The 20,247-nt window shown below is 42.6% G+C and overlaps 1 protein-coding gene across 1 annotated transcript in view; it reads right to left on the bottom strand.

Moving 5' to 3' along the window:
• Positions 1 to 3,667: 3,667 nt before the first annotated feature.
• LOC144272697 (uncharacterized) overlaps positions 3,668 to 20,247 on the bottom strand; it is a 51,959-nt gene continuing 35,379 nt past the window's right edge. The window contains exons 13-16 of the transcript XR_013347636.1: positions 20,012 to 20,064; positions 18,678 to 18,813; positions 14,790 to 14,866; positions 3,668 to 9,846 (exon numbers count right to left, since the gene is read on the bottom strand). The gene's annotated coding sequence lies outside the window, so the exon portion shown is untranslated. The remainder of the gene's footprint in view (positions 9,847 to 14,789; positions 14,867 to 18,677; positions 18,814 to 20,011; positions 20,065 to 20,247) is intronic.

Genomic DNA, 20,247 nt, shown 5'->3' with positions numbered 1-20,247 from the left:
GTTTTTAGCCCAAGAAATAAAGGACCTATTCCGCCCTTCCTGATTCCATATGCAGAATAAATCCCTAAGGCAACATTAAAAATACAGATACATACTAATAACCAGCTATGGAATTAGCCGTAGCGCTCTCATGCTTCCCTTATATAAATCTGTTTCAGAGCATGAGAAACTTTAAAAAGGCACAAAGAGTGGAACTGACTTTTTGTGGAGTCTCTCTACATCTGTTTCTTTCCTGGACCCACTCCTGAGTGTTTGTATCATGACAGCAAAAACCTGGGGATGAAATCTTGATGCCCATTCCCACCAACATCAGTGGGGCCAGGATTTCACCGTAGAACATTCAGATCATTGTGGGTGCTTCTAATTCAGCCCAAATCAATTAGTCACTGAATCAATGACCTCTTTGTATCTTAGTCAACCCAGCTGGAGAACTGGGAAAAAGGCAGGCGCCTAGTATGATATGAGATATTTGCACAGATATCTAGCCATGTTCCCACAGCAGGCTTACTTGAGAATATGCCAGGGATGGCAGAAACTCAAAAGGTATAGATGTTCAGTATGGATGGCCATCTCAGCTACTTACACCTCTTGGGTCTGCAGAATAGATCTGAGAAAATAGTGGGGAAAGGGTATTTCATGAGATTTCCGTTGCATCTAGGCTCTGATGGAACTAACAGTACTGGGGAAATCCCCTCTCACCATATCGCAGCACTTCTGTATCCATTCTGATTCAGTAAATGAAAAAGTCCATGACAGTGGAACACAAAGGGGTGGAGGAGGCGGGAAAGAGAGAGAATTGTATCTGACTTCATTGAGATCAATCTTGGAGTGGCTCCAAAATGACAACTAACTCATCTTCGTCAAATGGTTACATATATGCGTAAGGGCATTGTGTTATCAGATCATGATACAGTATCAACGTACATCGATTCAATGGCATGCTGCAACCCCCACGACATGTCAGGGACTCTTTAATTGTCCTGTAAATTAACTTGGGCCCCTTTAAACATCTCAGCCTAAATTCACAACAGAGTATAACTTTCTTTTGGGCTTCCCTTTTGTAATCCCAAACATTGCCAAACGCCCACATTTTATTTTCTATTATTATTGGTTCCATCACAGCCACTTTGTAGCATTCAGGAACTTGGGAATAGCACTGCCTGTTTCACATGATCCCTGGGGCTCCAGTCATCAGCATTCAAAATGAATTCGGCTCCACTCCCAGCTCTGCTTTCCGAGCTCTGTTTGTGTTAAGAGAGTAAAAAAATAAGCATTCTTGAGCCGGTTGGTAAAATAATAAGCAAATACATTTCTCCCTTCCAGGAATTTAAAACTCGGATGTATTTGTTTCCATCTTGGCAGGTGGATGGGTCACTCCTGCGGTAGAGTGAAGTCACTGAATCACATCAGGTAGGATTCTTCTCGCTTGTATGCAGCCCAGTACCGTTTCCCCTACTGAGTTCAGAAGCACAGTATGTTCAGCCTGCTGTGGAGACCCCCACTACTCCAACCCCACCCTATCCCACCCCAATTCTCCCTCCAGCACACAGCAAGGATAAAAGCTCAACCACGCTACTAAGCACTAGGAGCAGCTGCCAAGGCAAAACCCAACGTGCTGGCCAAGAGTCTTCACATTGGTTCTGTCAACCCAGCCAACCTGAAAGCAGCAATCACAGGCCCATCTCTGAGCTTGGCTTGGTGCAGCAAAGAGTATCAACCACAAGGAGGAGCAAAGAAACATCACTCTCAGAACCCGTAAAGCAGAAGAGCCCTGTAGAGTGTTCCAGGCAGCTCTGCCTTGGGTACAGTGGTTATGAAGGTAAACCATGAATGGTGGTGTAGTCAGTGGAAATGAGCTACAGCAGTATGTTAACAAGATCCAAAGTGTATTATTGTTCCCACTGATAGCTGTCTATCTCTAGATGAGGGCTGGGATCCTGTCTATGCTACTTATCTGGCTCTCTCATTACCATAGTATCTGAGAGCCTCATCGTCTTTTTAATGTGATTAGCTACACAACAGCCCTGTGTGGTTGAGCAGTGCTGTCATCCCCATTGTACAGGAGGGACAACAAGGCACAGAGAGGCCAAGATTCACAAGAAAGTCTGTGGTAGACCAAGACCAAGAACTCTCATCTCCTGAGTCCCAGGCAGCAGGGAGGCAGGCCACTTGACCATCCTTCCTCTTCTGTGAAATAGGAACCTTTTTGTATCTGTAAATGCACAACTGCCTCTGTTGGAGATGCCATTGTTCAGCACTCTCCCCTGTGTGGCGTGGGGAGGTTGGATAGGATAAAGGGAAAGTCTTTGAAAGCTGATTGCCATTCTTTTGAGAGGACCTCTTCTGGGGTCGCTCCTCTGTTTTCTGGCATTGGCCAAGGTTTTGTTATGGGAGGGGACAGACTTTTTTTTCTCCTCTGGGTTCACATTGTAGTAGCATCAGTTTGTTGTTTATTGAGGCTGCAGTGCTGATGCGTGAACGAAGCTGTATTTATCATCCACACTGTGTAATCTCTCTACCCGCTGCACATTTCCGTCTGGTTCAGAGGCTATTTTTTTTCCAGAGGCCAGAGCTAATCCTACCTAAGTGCAGCCAAGGGCCTGCCTGCGGCTTACTAAATGACTTCACGTCTTTTACCCCTTAGAACAAGGCTTCTCAGGTTTTTGTTCACACTGTGATTTTTTTCCTCAGCTACTCAGAACAGCTGTCCATCAACTACAAGCCCAGAACCCTTTACCCTGATCCCACAGTGCTTCAAAGGAGGGGGTCGGTCCCAGAAATGGTTCAAACGGAAGCTGTGTTGTAGAAATTAGTGCACATGTGAAAGCTCATATACTCTGTGCTCCTGCAAGGCACCTCGCACACTCTTAGATGCTGCGAGCCAGTCCTAAATAAGTAATACTAAAAGTCTTAGAGCACTGTTACTAACTCATCTGAGAACGGGGCCTCAGAATAAATGGCCATTGAAAAGACTTTGACAGGTTATATATGAATGTTTTAAACTACGTCATCACCATAATAGCAGTGTTATACTGACTGATGACAGCACCTTTAGCCGAAGGCTGTTCACGCTTATTGTGACGCCAAAAGAAGAAATCTGTCCCGTTATAAATTGTACTGTGCCAGCAATTGTCAAGTGATCCAATGGCTTCATTAACTTTAAATTTAGTTCACCCATGAAACAGGTGAATCTGAGACCCCGTCTGAGCAGAAGGGTTGAATCAGGTAATACTAAGATTGTAAATTCTTTGGGGCAGGGACTGTCTTTTGGCTCTGTATTTGTCCAGCACCTAGGACAATGGGGCATGGCCCATGACTAGATCCCTAAGAAATAATAATAACAATGTGCACTGAAAATACAAATATGTTTTCTTTCAGTAGGTTGGACACTATCCAGAATTACTGCTATATGGAGATAGATGTTCTATGTTGTCGTTGCTGGGACAATTTCCGTTTTACTAGCAGTGGGAGAGGTGGATGTTTTTCAGCATATGGACGGGCCAAGAGACCACTTGACAGGCCAGGCCCTCAACTGTTCTAACCTGACTTCACTGGAACTATGCTAATTTATAGCAGCTGAATGTCTATCCCTATAAACTTGAACAAAATGACAAAAAGATTTTAGAGAAAAATAGTATTTTATTCTATTATCAAAAGGGTGGGTAGATAAAAGGATACACAGGAGAAGAGACAACTCCCCCATCCGAGAATCAAAGCATAATGCAATGCACTAAAAAGATATTGTATTGTTAGGAGGCAGATGAAAGCACATGTAAGTTCAGCATGATGTCATGGTTGTTTATGCAGTTAAATCGCTCTTTATCATACACCAGACACATAATGACTGTCTAAAGCTCCCACTGGACTGATGGTCCAACTCTGTAATGAATGTTGACAAGTTTTATATAAAACTGTATATCACTTTCTATTCCCACTGTAGCATTTGAACCTGTGATTAATAACCTCACAAATCTTATCTGTTTGAAAATAAGAGGAGCTGGGCTTGTTTCCTTCAGATTAGGGTTCAGGGCTTAACAACAGGAAAATAGCCTGCTGAGATCATGAAGGTTTTCATGGCACATAAAAGTAAGAGACCCCCAAAAATTTAAAAATATGTTTAAACATTCATATCACAAAGCAAATAAGATAGTTCATGAGTCCTGATAACATAGATTCATGTAGTCTGTAACCAAACAATTGTTTTTTATCGGACAGAATAACTGTGAACGGAGAGATAGGCTCTTGTATTTTTAAATTAAAATCCTAATTGGCCGATAAGCTGTACCACTAAAAATAATATTCAGAGTCATATTTCTTGGTGATTTGTCAAAGTGAAATGAGAAAGCTTTGGAAAAAAAGACAGAGCAAAAGTAGGACAGGACTTCAGATTCCAGGTCCATATTTGGCTTTGACTATGGCCAGAATCCAAGACTGTACTGGGGGAAAAAATATATCGCTAGGGACTGTGTCTGAGCTGTCTTAAAAATACCCAGCATCCTCTGACTTTATTGTGGGGTTCCTCAACAGTTCACAGACCGTACAGGCTAAAGAATTTTTTAAAAACCCAACAGCACAATGTTAAAAGTACCCTGATGGACAAGTTGACAGAGCAACCATCTGAGGAGAGAGAGAGAGAGAGAGAAAGCAGGTTTCTCTAACCTTCACATAATATTCAGCACAGAACAAAAAATAACTGTTTCAGTGGACTCAGGTTTCCCTAATCTTAGTCTCCTGGATGCTGCTGTACAAAGGACAGAACTTTGACGGCTGTAAAATCTGGTAATTATATAATAGCTTGTTCAGGTTGGTTAATGCTGACTCAGTGGTGGTGGAGAAGTCCCCACACAAGGACATATCGTGCCCTGGGATACGTTGTGTTACATGGTACATATAAATTTATTTTTATTCTTAATTCACAAACTGGATCAAATCATATAGATTTATAGATTAAGGCCAGATGGGACCGTTAGATCATCTATTCTGATCTCTGGTATAATAATGGCCAGAGAAAATCATCTCATTACTCCTAAATTGAGTGCATGTTTTGTTTGACAAAGGCATATCTCCCAGAAAGACATCCAGTTTCGAAGACAAATATTTAAAGTGCTCACAAGTCCTTCCTAGGAAAAATATGGCAGGATATATGGGGATTGAATAGCTACATTCATGCTAGGCAAAGTTCTGCTCTTGAATGGGAGTGACAGGCTTCCACTGACTTAATAAAACTTGCATACAAACGCCTAGAAGGAAAGTCCAGACTAGATCAGACCAGGGTGCACCTAATCCAGAACACCAGCTGCTTCAGAGGAAGGAACAAAGAACTCTGCAGTAGGTAATTATGGAATAGCTTCCCCAGGGAAAGTTCCCTTCCCAACTCCAGTAGTTAGAGTCTGGACTCTACCCTGAAGCCAGAAGTGTTTCTATCCCTTCCAAGGCTGTTAGTTATTTTTAAAATCCTTACTATTGTGACTCTAGATAGTCTTGTTATGTTTATAAATGTCCAATCCTTTTCTGAATCCTGCTGACGTCTTGGCCACAATGACATCTTGTGGCATTGAGTTCCATAGGCTATGTGGGAAAGTATTTCAGTTTCACTCATTGTTCTTTGCTTTAGCTCTCAATGGGTGAACTATTTTAAGCTAACAATTTACTCAAATTACTTGTGAAGTGGGGATTGTTTTTGTTAATGTGTTCTTTGTTCATAAATCTTTAGTGAATAGTTTGGGAGAAAAAATATTATCCATTGTTCACAAAATGATCACTAGGAGAATCCATTGTTTTTTATTTGGTATTCCTGTCATGTGAATGGTCACTATATATTTTTATGTTCCCTAGCTGGATAACCTAATCTTTAGCTCAACAGGAAGAATTGTAACTTGTCCACTAACATTCATAAGTGATCAATAAATTTACTGCGCAAATGATACCATTTTCCCAAAAGACCAGACACCGTTGCAAATTGCCACTAGTATTTTCTATGGGTAGGCTTTTTCTTTCTGTGACCAGTCTTACGCCTTGATTTTCTGCACCATTCCTTTGAATCCATCCAGTATCACTTTGTCTCCCATAAAACAAAGCCTTGAGTTGATCAGAGTTGGTCTGAAAATGTGGGGAGATGGGGCAGGATTCTCTCCAGAAAATTTTGACTAAAACCACAAAATCACTTTCATCAATAAACCAACCCCTGACTTTTGTGGGTTTTTGGTTGCCAAAACCAGAAAATTTATGGTTCAAAATTGCAAAGTTTTTGGGTTGACAGAAAAGTTTTGACAAGACCTAGAATTAACCCACTATTTTTAAAAAAGCCAGCCAACTTTGATTAAATACAAAGGACCATGTTCTGCTTTCAGTCTCCAGGAGAATGCCCTGGGGTGAGGACTGGGAACAGCACATCAACCTCAGTTATACCTGCTTGGAATAAAGCAATGGGCTTTCTCTGTAGCACACAAAATAGGATTTTACTGCAAAGCTAGGGGGAAAAGACTTTTTCTCCTTCACTTAATTTCCTGTCTCACCATTCTCCCAGATGGAAATGTCAATATTAACTATGACCCATGGAAGACAGGCCAAGGGAGGGTGACCAAATGGGGAGACACACATGGGAAAACAGGAGGAAACTGTCCCGAGCAGCAAGTTGATCCTTTCCCTCCCATATAAAGGTATAACTTATCCTGCAGAAATAACCAGTGCAAGTAGGATCAGATGGACAAGCCTGCCTGCCCAAAGGAAAGAATGCACTTTAAAAGATATATTTATTTTCTTTTGTTGAACCTATATAGATGCGGTGTAGTAAATCTTGAAATTCACATATCAGCTACACCTACCTTGGTAAAAATGGTGTCTGTATATATGCATATGCAGATCTGTCTGTCAGCATACATCTACAAAGATGATATGCAAACAATATTTAGTGACATAGGTCCAGATTCTCCAGTCTGGCCAAGCAGTGCACAGGGCTGGGTTAGTGTGAGGAAGTTAGTTATATGTCCACTTCCTGTTTCCCCAGATCTAGGCTAACAATCAAGGTTAACAATAATTTTGCACCAAAAACAGAGTGGCCATGAATCTAGCCATAGACTATACAAAGATATCTAGGAAGCATTCACTCCACATACTCAAGCTAACCTTCTTGAGACCATGGCTTTTATTGAATGGTAGAGTTGGTGGAAATTCTTAGAAATTTGTGTTTTGACAAAAAAGCAATTTTCTGTGAAAAATATTTCAGAGGTTCCTTTTCAATGATATTTTTAGGGTTTTTCATCGAAAGTCACCACAAATACTCAGTAACTAAACCTTTTTGAAAGTATTTTGGTTCTCAGCAAATGAAAACTTTCAGCTGGTCAAATGAAAATTTTCAGTAAAACCTACAAGTTTTGCCTGGGTTGGCTGATTTTTTTCAATTCCCAGTTTCCAAATTAATATGTAAATAAATAAATTAAAATAATAATTTCCAGATTTTTGTTTCTTTGAAGTAAATCCAAAAAAATTATAGAAAAATGTCAACAAAACAAAAAGCATTGTTTATATTTTCATCAAATTTTCTATGGGAGGGAAAAAAACACCATTTCTTTGTAGCTCTGTTCCACTGTTGTGAAGAGGAACAGAGTTAGTGTAACATGGGTGTGACAGAGTGTACCTACCCTGCACTGATTCAGCAAGGCTTAAGCACTCTCTGTGGGCCAAGGAGGTCATGTCCCCCCCTCCCTGCTGAGCATGCTTCAGCTAGAACCAGGATATAAAAGGGAGCAGCTCATCTCAGTCTGGGCTGACTGCAAGGGGAACGGAAGTGTGTTGCAGGCTCCTGCAAAGAGACTGCCAGTGCTCCAGGATGTAGGCCAGCCAACCCCCAGATGCCTGACACCACAGACAAAGGCGAGAGTGCGGAATCCCCAAGACTACTAGCTGTGGGAGGACGGGTAGGAAGAGGGCCTAAAATATAAGCCCTTGTATCAGCGGCCTGAGGCCTCGGCTAAAGTGGCGGTCAAAACTTTGCTGTTATAAAGAAAAATCAGGCTGGGAGCTAGAGGCAGGCCCTGTTCACAGAATCTGGCAAGAACAGGGCTGATATTGCAAAACCACACATTCCTAAGAGGTGCTAGGCACAGAGCACTCACACAAACACATTCCAGAAGTGTGGTACTAGAACACCTCGATACCAGCACATTCCCTAAAGAGAACAGGAACACGCTGACCCAGCCTAAAGATAAGGTCAGGATGACAGTGTGATGAATAGAGATGTATAAGGTGATGGGTGGTAACCGGCTACGTCAGAGGGTGTCAACTAACTACATCAGAGGGGCAGTACGTAACTTGTCTGTATTGATGTATAAAATGGAGTCTTAGAGAGGGAGTGTCTTTTTTTGGCCGAGGGGAGAATGGAAAGTCCCGCCATTCACTCAGCTGGTCCATTGTCACGGGCATACATGCACTGAGTGTACTTGTAGCAACTCCCCACTGAGTCAGTGGCGGACAACCCCACCACAGATAAGACCCTGGGCTGAGACCTGGTGGAGTAGGGAGGGTCCGGATCCTCCTACCCCAGCCACTGCCCACCCCTGGATGGCAGCCTACCACCCTCTGGCCACTAAGTCACACTGCCCTGCCTCAAAGGGTGGTTCTATTGACTCCGGCCACCGGGCCACACTGCCCTGCCGCAGAGGGTCGCTCTATTGACTCTGACTGCTAGGCCACACCGCCTTACCTAGATGGGTGTCCTACTGACTCGGGCCATCTGTCCGTGCTGTCCATCACTGAAGGGCTGCTGCACTGACCCTGATCATTTTGAAACGCTGCCTTAGGAGCCAGGGCTGCTATGGCAACTAGGGAAATTAGGCCACATTGGCCACCCTAGCTCTATTTTAATTCCCCCACAACCCGACACCGCCTGATGGGATGGACCTACCCCGCGACAATGGGAAACACCACTTCTTCAGAGGCAGTAAAGCTGCTATTGTCTAACAAGAAAAAGTATAAATGAAGGAATAGTATAAAGAAGAAAAAGTATAAATGAAGGAATTTGGAAACCAACCTGATTTAAAAAAGGAGGTTGTACCCTTACATTTCATAATACAGGGCAGCCCATGCTCCCTTGCAATTACAGCACTTGGAACACCAGAGAGAGAGAGATTCTTATTAATTATGTGTATCATTCCAGTGCCTTGGAGGCCTAGTCATGGACCATGACCCCATTGTGCAAGGGGCCATATAAAGACAGAACAAAAAGCTGCACCCAAGGAGTTCTGCTTTAAATGCCATCTTTTGTTAAAAGGGAAATAAAACAGTCATAACTTGCCCAGAAATTAAAATAATTATCACAGCCAATGACAATTCAGAAGATGAACGATATGCCATGAAAGGGAAAAATAAAGCATGGGAAAGCAGAGACCCACAAATTCATATGGAACACAGGTAAAAAAAAAAATCAGACAGGATCTTATAAATGAGATGCAGCATTTCATTAATACACAGACATATAGTGTAAGAAGAAAGAAATCTGTGTTGTCCACAAGAGGTCTCTAGAGTCTCTTATATCCACATTGTGACCTGCTGTCCTGTCATGTAATGCAATACATCATTTAGGCCTGGGTTATTAGTAAACCAGTTGTCCCTACATTTTTTGCAGCGAGGTACACTGAAAATATTACAGACATTCATTAATAAAGACTATGCAAAGTTGCTTTGGGTTCCCGCATCTCAGCAACGGTAAACATCACCCCACCTAGACAAATTTAGCCTCTGGCTTCTTCATATTTTGTTCTTTAACTTTGTTTTTCAAGGCTTGGGACAGATTTCCTTGCAGTAACATTTGTTTTGATGCCATAATGGATGCAGAACAACCAGCAGCCCCTAGAGATATCGAAAAGAAGAACTGAAAGAAGCATGTCATTAAAAGCTATCGATTCTTTTACTGTGGGAATTAAAAAATCTTGTGAGCATTTCCTTATCTAAACAAACATTTAGCTTTTAACATTTAGCTTTTGTTATCATGATTACTGAAATAAGGCTAAAAGTATTCTCTTAAGGGCCTACTCCTTGTAGTCTTACCTATAAAACCAATGTAGAAACCAATATACAAATGAAAGATCTACATTCATGCAACATTATGACTGAGATTTTACTAACGTTAAAGTTAGGAAACACACAATTATAATTTCCACAACATCCCCTAACTCAGCTTCTTTGCATAGATTTATTATGACTGTATATGCTTTAAAATACAGTATCAGCCAAATATTTTTAATATGGCATCTAATTTTGTACCCACATTTCCTTTGTCCGCAATGCATTTCAGGAACAGCTGATAGCATTTAGACATCTAACTGCTTGATTATGCCTCCAGATCAGGTAGCCAGACATCTAAATGCTATTATTTGCACCCACAATTCACTGCAGGCACAAAATCGCAGGTGCAAAATTAGAAGCTTGGACTGAGGCTCCTTTATGTACAACTTAGCTAAGTTGTTGTTATGAAAATCATGACCTCGAATTTCCAGACTTGGTGCAATTAAAGTCTTAATCATAACATTGCATTAAAGCGTTTTCTGATTGATTTTTTTTTTTATTTTTAAAGGCAAAGCCAAAAGCAACACTGAGTGAAGCCCAGTAATATATGTGCTCAGTTGCCCGACTAATGAAGCTGTGGAAGATATTCCACACAGAAACAGGGTCTAACCAAAGCTCTACTAAAAGTTTGATTCAAACCACAAACATTATAAGTAGTTGGGGTGTTGCCATGGTAGGCCTGGTTTATATTTAAAATTTATACCAGAATAGCTATGTTGATCAGGGGTGTGAAAAAACACCCTCCGGCGACATCACTATGCCAACAAAACCCCCAGTGTAGACGCAGCTATGTCAACAGAAGAATTCTTCGATTATTTGTAGCTAAAGTCATTCGGGGAGGTGGTGTTCCTACACGGGTAGAAAGGGAGAAATGCCAACCAGGCCAGGGGAAGAGTAAGGCAAACAAAGAAGGGAGAAGGAAAAGGAGAGAGAACAACAAAGAAAAGAGTAGAGCTGATGAGTCATTCTGTCATCCCAATCCCTTCATTCCTTTACAAAAGAAAAAACTCTGAACAGCACCACCTTGTGGTATCACTGCCAACTTCCATATGAAGAGATTGCCGATGACAATTTACAGAGGTATGTACTAGTAACTTTCACTGATCACTGCACCAATCACAAACCAGCACAATCCAATAAAGATTTGCAAGGTACACACATCTGAAAATTCATTCTGAGCAGAACTCTCTGTACTCTGAGTTTATGGTAGTTATACTCGTAACGCCCATGGAAGTACAGACATTGGCAGACTGGATCAGCCCTGTGGTCTATCTAGCCCAGTATCCTGTCTCTGATGGAGACCAGTCCAGCTGCTTCAGAGGAAGGTGCAAGAAACCCTGCAGAAGGCAGTTCTAGTCCCCATATATTTCCATCTCCACATTCATAAAACAGACTCATTTTTTAACTGCCTCCTGTGTGCTTCTATAAAGACACCGACTGTATGTTCTAACTTGGGTGGTTGAGGTTAGGCATCTAGCTCCATATTTAGGCACCTGAATTAAACGTGTCCTGATTTGCAGAGCTACTGAGCACTTTAGGAGAACAAGGCTGAGGTGAGGAGAGTAGGAGCACAAAGCTCTATTATTACTGGAAAACAAGATAAATATTTGAGATAAGTTTGCCCAGCTACTTTCAGAATTTCACCTCCCCCTTGGATTAGAGAGAGCACATTCACTGCTGCTTTCTGTAAGTCTATAACACAAATGCCTTGTAAACTGAGCAGACCCCTTTGCAGTTCTTTGTCTCAGACTGTGGTGTTATTTATAACTGGATTAAAAAGCTTGTTAGGTAAATTGCTCCAAAAGGGATTTAATTCTAGTGAGAAAGCTTCAGTGCTCTTTAGCTGCTCCACAGGTTTGGCTTCTCCTCCTCCCTTTGGTTTTATGATCTATATTAAATTTTATAGCCAGATGAGAATGAACTGCACTTGCACTGAAATATTGCACTGCAATATTTCTCTCGTGTCTCTTGCATAAGTGCTAAAGACAATGCAAAAACCAACATCCCAACTGTGACAGGATAAGGCATCTGCACGGGTAAATTCATGAAGCCTCCAAAACAGATCTTTCAGAGAGAGTGATTCATGCTCTGAATTCTAGAATTCTATTTGTGTTTTAATGCTTTAGCTTAAACATAGATCTATATGGTTCTGTGAGGAGCAACTTCAGATCAAGAAAGAATTAACTGAATTTTTAATGGGAAATGTGAGGGACTCCAGAGACATCTGGATTCTGATAAATTGGTATTTTTTACTCATTTGGACTGTTTTTGATTAATTTCATTGTTGGACAGAGAACTCAGCTTTTAGACAGTTTTATTGAGAATAATCTATTTCCTGAATAATTCCTCTTTTTTTCTGGAGAAAATTCAGTCATGCAGTACAGTTTGTGATAACTTATTCCTCCCTGTGGAGGTCTCTGGGATTCACTAAGTCGGTTATTTGGCTTTAGGAACTGTTGAGGCTAAAACCTAAATGCAGCAAAAGAGTTTGCTACAGCTTTCCACCTTGCAATGGAAATACACGTAGGGCATTCCTAGTAAGACTATATCTACTGCAGATATACAAAAGACAATCACCTAAATGCAGGTAATAAGTAATGGCTGACACCAGCAGAAAAGTTAAAGGGAAATAAAGGTCTAGATGTATAACACAGTGAAACCATTTTCCAAATCAGGTAACTAGCTAGGGAGTGATTGACTGGAAATGCTTAGAATTCCAGTCCCATCCTGGTCCATCTTTAAAAGTGTCTGTGTCTTTAAATTTAGCAAATCTAGGCAGCCCACGTACTGCTCCAGTGGGAGTTGCAAATATTTGACACTGCCAGGAGTTGGCCCATTGACTGCATCTCTCCAGGTCCCCCAGGGTATGTCTCCACTGCAGCTGGGAGCCTGCCTCTTAGCCTGGGTAGACAACACAGGCCAGGTCTGCTCAAAGCTACTGCACTAAAACTATTAGTGTGGAAGTTGTGGCATGGACAGCAGCTCAAGGTAGCCACTCAAGTTCTGATCCGGGGGTTGGGTGGGCTTGGACGTGGGTAGCTAGCCTGAGCCGCCACGCATGACGCAATGTCCACATTGCTATTTTTAGCTCACTAGCTCCAGCAGAGCTAGCACGGGTCTGTCTACCTGGGCTGGAAGGCTCAATCTCAGCTGCAGTGTAGACATACCCTCAATGTCCAGACTCTGGCTGTATCCCTCTGTGCTAGACTTGTGCAGGCTGTATGGTACATTTCACTTCTAGCCGTGAGTTTCCTCCGTTTTATTGCTTCCTGTGAAAATCCTGAATGTTCAGCATGAGAACCTTCATGCTTTTGGAATTTCTGTTTTATTGGGCAGCAGTATCACTTCCTAAGATTAATTTTCCACTGAGAAAGGAGCAATGAAAAGGGACAACTTTGAATGGTTTAAATGAAGGTTTTGGTAGGTGATTTATTTTAAACATAACACAGTTCTGCCATGTGTTCTGGACACACAGATCGTTGTAAAGTAATTTGTAGATTATGGAACAACCCTGGAGATGTGAATTCTTTGCTCTTAAACTCAAGCAAAAGCCTGCTTCGTGTGCTTCAGCACCTGGCAAACAAAACACTATGTTTTGAACTTAATTACAGTTTTCTGACCCCTTATTACTATTTTAAAAATTTAACTCAAAAGAGGTTTCCGTTCTCATCTCCCCAGCATGGCAAGAGAGCAGGATTATAGGTCCCAAAAGCTGATGGATTGGAGTGGAACCTACATTGCATATTACCCTCTTCCACTTCACCAGCAGAAACGTACACCAGCCCCTTGAACAGCACCCTGCAGAAGCAATCTGGGTTTAGGGGATAGTGTAGGGCTGCTGGGAGGGGCAAAGCTGGGAAATCTTCAGATACAAGGTGAAGAAACCAGACTGAACTCCAGATCTTCAGGTTCCTCATGAGTTCCTGGACACATCCCCTATCCTCTCCATACAACCCAAAACTCCTCCTCAAGTGGAATAAAACTCAGCAACTTGGAGACTTCAAACTCACCAAGGCTATGGAGTATGTTTCCCTGGGAGGGGGGATTTGGCTCAGAAAGCTTCCCCTCAAAGTGGATTAGAAGAAAGAACCCATATTTGGAATGAACAAGCTGCATTAGCCTACCAAAAGAGAGACTGAGAGGGGATACAATTCGTCTCTATTGATACATCGGGAGATAAACACCACACAGGGAGAATAGCTATTTAAACTTAAAGACAACATTAGCAACAAAAGCAAATGGTTATAAACTGGCCCTGAATAAATCCACACTGGAAATTAGAAGAAGGTTTCTAACCATCAGAGAAGTGAGGTTCTGGCACAACCCTTGCAATTGGAGTAGTGGGGGGAAAAACCATAACTAGTTTTAAGGTAGAGCTTGTTAAGTTTATGAACACGATTATAGGACGGGGTTGCCTGCCATAGCAGAGCACTGATGACTCGATGACCCAGGAGATCCCTTCCAGTCCTGTGTCCCTACTGTGGTTGTACATAACAAACATATTTATCAGTTCTCAAGGAATAACCAACATGAATTAGAAAGGAGGTCAACACAGGCAGGTGCTAATATTCAAAGTGCTGAATGGCTATGAAGCAGACCAACCAAACCAACCCCATGTGCAAAGGGCAGAGGTACAATTTACAATCTAAATATCTTATTTCCTCTTTCTCCTTTCTTCTCACACTTACTCTAAAGTGATTTTTAATACATCAAAGATTCTCACTAACCTCCCCAAGTCCACAGCTTGCACTGATAACCATCTTCCTGGGATGTCCAGGAACTGGGTCGCAAGTGAACAGCACTCCTGGAAAGGACATTTTATGTGGGACAAAATAAGTGACTGCCAAATACTGATTGAAAATAACATTTTCTGTGACTGTCAATTTATGTTCACTCTCCTCTCACATTGGAAAGATAGAGTTTTACTGGGACAAATGATCCTTGGTTGGCACATTTCCAAGTTGTATGTTATCCACTCCAGAAACAGTATCATGTGACTTCTAAGCAACACAACTCAGATCTCAAGTATTGAATAGTCACAGTAAATTGTTTATCTATCGAGCCACAGAGCAAAAAAAGGGTGTTGAATGACTTTGACTACTGAATAAATCTGAGGAAACTAATTTGCTTGTGGATGTTCTGAGAGAAGGAAAATAAATTAAAAACCATCAGAAAAATATCGTCTGTGAATTATTCACTCACTTCACTGAAAATTATCCTTTACCTTCTCTCTGATGGTGTTTGAGAGAGAGAGAGAGAGAGAGAGAGAGAGAAAGATGGATGAATAATGGATTTTGGGGGGTCTAACTGAAAACAAAAAATTTCAAAATTTTCAACTAAATGAAGAGTAAAAAAAAATATTTCAGGTTGAATGAAATGTTTTGATTTTTAAGTGAATTTAAACATTTTTTAAAATAAATTTAAAGGGAATTTCAAAATGAAAAGTTGTCTCAAATAGAAAAATCAAAATGTTTCATTTCAAAATTGTCAAAATGAAACATTTTGATTTTTCAGTACTTTTTTTCCTGAAACAAACATTTTGGTTTTATTAACTTGAATTCATGAAACGTATCAGTGTCACTGCATCTGTATTTTTTGCAGAAAGTTTGGGTTGAAAAATTTTGCCCAGCTGTAATATATATATCGTCCACAAAAAATTATGTTAAAAGAACATTAAAGTTTGCAAAGTCTAGCACTCAGAAGTTAGGAAATACCAGAATTAAGTTGCCTGTGAAACCTCAATTTGGCTTCCTTCTCTGTATGTATCATGATACATTCTTAATTACATGATCACATAGTATTTTTTCCACAAGAAAAAGAACCCTGATTTATGCACAATGTACACTTAATGAGCAGCTCTTCAGTATTTTGTTTTATCCTCATTGTTCAAGATGTGGTCCCATGCTTTATTGACTGCACGCTATTCAAACCCTACTCTGAATACAGAATTACTTAATTCCTCGTGGGCTTTCCTATGATGCTCACCTGAGTGCTTCTCAAACATACATTAATTTACTTTCCCAACACCCCAGTGAGAGGAGGGGGTATAGATGATGAGCTGAGGCACAGAGAAATTAAGTTCAAAAGTATGCACTAATTTGGGGTGCCCGATCAGAGATGCCAAGGACCTGATACTGCAGAGTACTTAGCATTATAGAGGACTTAATTGGTTCAATGCACAGCTCCCAGTGATTTCAGTGGCAGTTGTGAGTACTCAACACTTCTTCAAATCGGATCACTCAAGGCAGGCACCCAGAAAATGAGAAACACTCAGTTAATAAGCTTTCATGGGTAAAAACCTCACTTCTTCAGATTTTTACCCACGAAAGCTTATGCTCCAATAAATCTGTTAGTCTGTATGGTGCCGTCGGACTCCTTGTTGTGTTTGTGGATACAGACTAACACGGCTACCCCGTGATACTTGACTCAGTTAATGACCACCTCTGAAAAGTTTGGTGTCAGTGACTTCAATAGAATCCCTCAGGAACTCTGTGGCACAGGCAGGGATAGAATCCAATTTTCTAGGGCAGCTTTGACCAGGTGGCTATCCTTCCTCTTCCTGCAGTGCCTTGCCTTGTTCATTGCACACATTCCAATTTCAGTAACAAATGAAGAAGGGGTCCCTACAGACAACAGCCTCATTCACTGCACAGACCTGATGGAGCCTCACGGTAGCTCCATCCTAGGCACTGAATGAGGCGGGGTCCTGTGGAAAATGTGATCATGTAATTCAGTGGGACTCAAACTTTTTTACTGGTGACCACTTTCACATAAACAGCCTCTGAGTGCGACCCCCCTAATAAATTAAACACACTTTTTAATATATTTAACACCATTATAAATGCTGGAGGCAAGCGGGGTTTGAGGTGGAAGTTGACAGCTCATGACCCCCCGTGTAATGACCTCGCGACCCCCTCAAGGGGTCCCGACCCCCAGTTTGAGAACCCCTGATGTAATTAAAGGCTGTATCATAACGTAGACACACCCAAGGGCCAAACTGAAGCTGTAACAGCAACTTAATTCTAGCATTTCCTAACTTCTGAGTGCTTGATTTTGCAACCTGAATAACGTTGTTTTAATGTAGGTTTTTTGCATGCAGTTTCCAATGTGTTCAAAGAACTCAAACTGGAGAAATAGAAGTTCCATTATGTGGAATCCTATTAACACCTCATAGATCATCAGCAGGTTGGAACTGTCAGCTTCACTACACAGATCTCTGCCACATGAGTTAACAGCGTAACTGATAGCAGTAGTCGGTTTGTCATCCTCTTTGTGGAGTAGAGGGATGAGACACTTTGCCAGTGGGAGACACAGATATCTGTTGACAGCAGAGGAATGGTGAAGTTCATGCTTCTCTTCTCACTTCTCTTCCTCACCCCTCAGCTCCTTGCCCAGCCAACCCGTCTCCCCCAGCTCTTCATCCAGTTCCAGTCTCCTCCCCAATGGGTCACAGTCCCATTTCCTTCTCCATCACCCAACTCCCAGTCCCTGTATCCCTCTTCACCCCACCCCCCACCAGCTTCCAACCACAGTCTCCCCCCACAGCTCCTCGTCCAAATCTACTCCCCTAACCCACACTCCAGGTCTCGCTCTTGTCTCCTTTGCATTCAAATCAGGCAGCTTCCTCCTCCATATTGCTTGGGCCCTGCAGAGGGGTCACTGAGAGCACATGGGCGACAGGCTCCCTGCTTTTAGTTCTGGTGCCCAACTTCGGCCTGGATCAGCCCACAGCAGCAATTGCAGGGAAAGTCCTGCTCAGTCCCAGGCTGGAGCAAGCTCAGAATGGATGGACACTTCAGGGAATCTAGCTATGAAGCTCTAGCAAGGCTTCACTGAGTTTTCAAAGGCTTATAACCTGGCAGATTTTCACAGAGGTGGCTAAAGGCACATCCCTGAGACAAAGACCAGGCCTTCTCCAAAGCAGATGTCAAGTCCCTTCTTCAAAGCACAGGGGCACAACGGCTTTTCAAAGAAAAAGTCACCAGAATTTCTATAAAATAGGCAAAGCAATCTATTTTTCCCTGACCTCGTTCTCAGAAACAGATGCACCTTTCTGGCTGACCCTTAAAAATAAATAGATAAATAAACAAATAATGTCAGCCTGAGGCAGATACCCAGCATGGATAATTTCAGCCCAAATGGTTCCATTTTGGCAAAAAGTGATAAGCAGCTAAAAACAGGATCTTCTAATGGGATGTGGCAGGCAACCTTAATAACAGACAATGCTACCAGCTCCGCCTGTACTAGACACAAATGCACCCAAGTCCTGGTCCTCAGAGTCTTTCCCCCACATACTTCCAGCTCTGGGGCGTGAGAACAGCATGAAAAGCAGGGAAATCAGGTCAGTTCACCTGCAGAGTGGGAAGGAGGAGCACAAAAGGTGGGATCCACACCAGCTGCATGCTGTGACCCTGAGCTTCATGGGTGTTGGTCTGGGATGGTGGCTTGTGGGGAGAGCAAGGCAAGGCCAGCGGATGTGTGGCTGTGCAGAGCCACCAGCCAAGCACCTCCATGGGGTGCAAAGAGACCTCAGAGGCTACTGCAACAGTACATAAAGCCCAGCAGGGAGTAAAAGACCTGAGGAAGGGGCTCCAGAGGACACACGAGTAGCTGACCTGCTGCATCGGCTGGCACCATTCACTGGATGACGACTCCCATGTGCGCCGGGATCAGTTGGCCTCATTGCCAGTGATACCGTACGGCCGCAAATGAGTAGAGTGAGGCCCGGCAGTTCTGTATCCCCTCACACACCTGGGGGAAAAGTAAACGAGACCATCACACAGACCAGGAGCTGAGCAACACACCGGATTGGGCCTAGGGAGTTTGTGAGTAAAACACCACATAAGTATTAGAGCATCAGTAAGCATTCATGCATAGCTGCTAGTTTCCATTTATCTGAGGCCCTCTGCAAGCAAATGGGACCCATATGTTTTCCTAGCTAGAGAGCTCAGGTCGGGATTATCAACCAATAACTGTCTTCAGCCTCAGCTGTTTTGCAGAATCACAAGGATCAGACCTAATCACAAGGATCAGACCTATTCACAAGGATCAGACTTCCCCACCGTGCAGCATTTTCCACAACAGTGTATCCCCAAGACCTACCCAATCTAGATTTAAATAACTCAGGCGATGGAGATTCCCCCTAGAGCTGGCTGAATAGTTGATTTTTCTGGTACGGTGGCCAAACTGAAAAAAATCCATTATTTTTTCCCCTTCCCTTTGACTAACAGGTGTCCTAGTTAGGATTATGTTTTTTTCCTGAATTCATCCTAGATTTCCATCTGCTAAATTTAATCCCATCACTCCTACTTTCACCCCACCTTGAGCACTGAAAGTTAATTATCAGCAAGTGAGTAGATCCCAGAGAAGTCAATCATACTGCTACTCTAGCTGCCAAGCTTGAATGACTGAATGGATTTTGAACTCTTGATCCCAAGAGGTCATTCTCCAGCACCTTCAAAAAGCATTAAATCAGTGGTCCCCGAATTTTTCAGGGTTGCACCCCCCTCACCCCTGCCTGTGTTCCCGTTTTACCCCCCACTGAGCCAGGGCTGGGAGCGGGGCCGGAACGGAGCAGGGCTGGGTGGTGCTCCCTCCCCATCCCCTGTGGGGGCTGGCCCGAGTCCCACTGTGCCTCCCTGAACGTTCCTCCTTTATCCTTGTCTTCTTAGTTAAGAAAATGTACTAGTAATTCATAACATCCCCCATCTACGGGCCCAGCTTGAGAGGTGCTGAGCACCTGAGTCTCTCCATGGGCCTGCTACTCAAAAGTACTAAATCATGGATCCATGTGAACCTGCAAAGTCATGGATCTATGTGAACTCCCAGGCACAGAAGCATGGATTTTCTATTCCAACCCCCAAATTCACTGTCAGCATTGAGGACACAGGGGCCCCCCATTGGACTGTGCTGCCTGGAATGCAAGGGGCACGGACCCCCTAAATCTTACCTTCTTGCACAGGGGAACCATGCAGGTCCCACTGCCCACCTGGCCTTCCAAGTCTGCAAAGGGAATACAGAATTGAGCACTAACATTTTGTAGCTGATAGTTCCCCAGCGTCCCATCAGATGGTTCCCAACCATGCTGCACATCAGTTTCAAGAACAAAAGAGGAAGGAGGAGGGGATAAAGGTTTGATGAGTCTGTTGTCTGTTTTTATCTTTTGCAAAGCTCCTGAAGGTTTCC

This window comes from Eretmochelys imbricata, chromosome 12, assembly GCF_965152235.1.
Source record: "Eretmochelys imbricata isolate rEreImb1 chromosome 12, rEreImb1.hap1, whole genome shotgun sequence".
NCBI lineage: Eukaryota > Metazoa > Chordata > Testudines > Cheloniidae > Eretmochelys > Eretmochelys imbricata.
The sequence above is the reverse complement of the archived record's forward strand: the minus strand, read 5'-3'. Positions and strand labels throughout refer to the sequence as shown.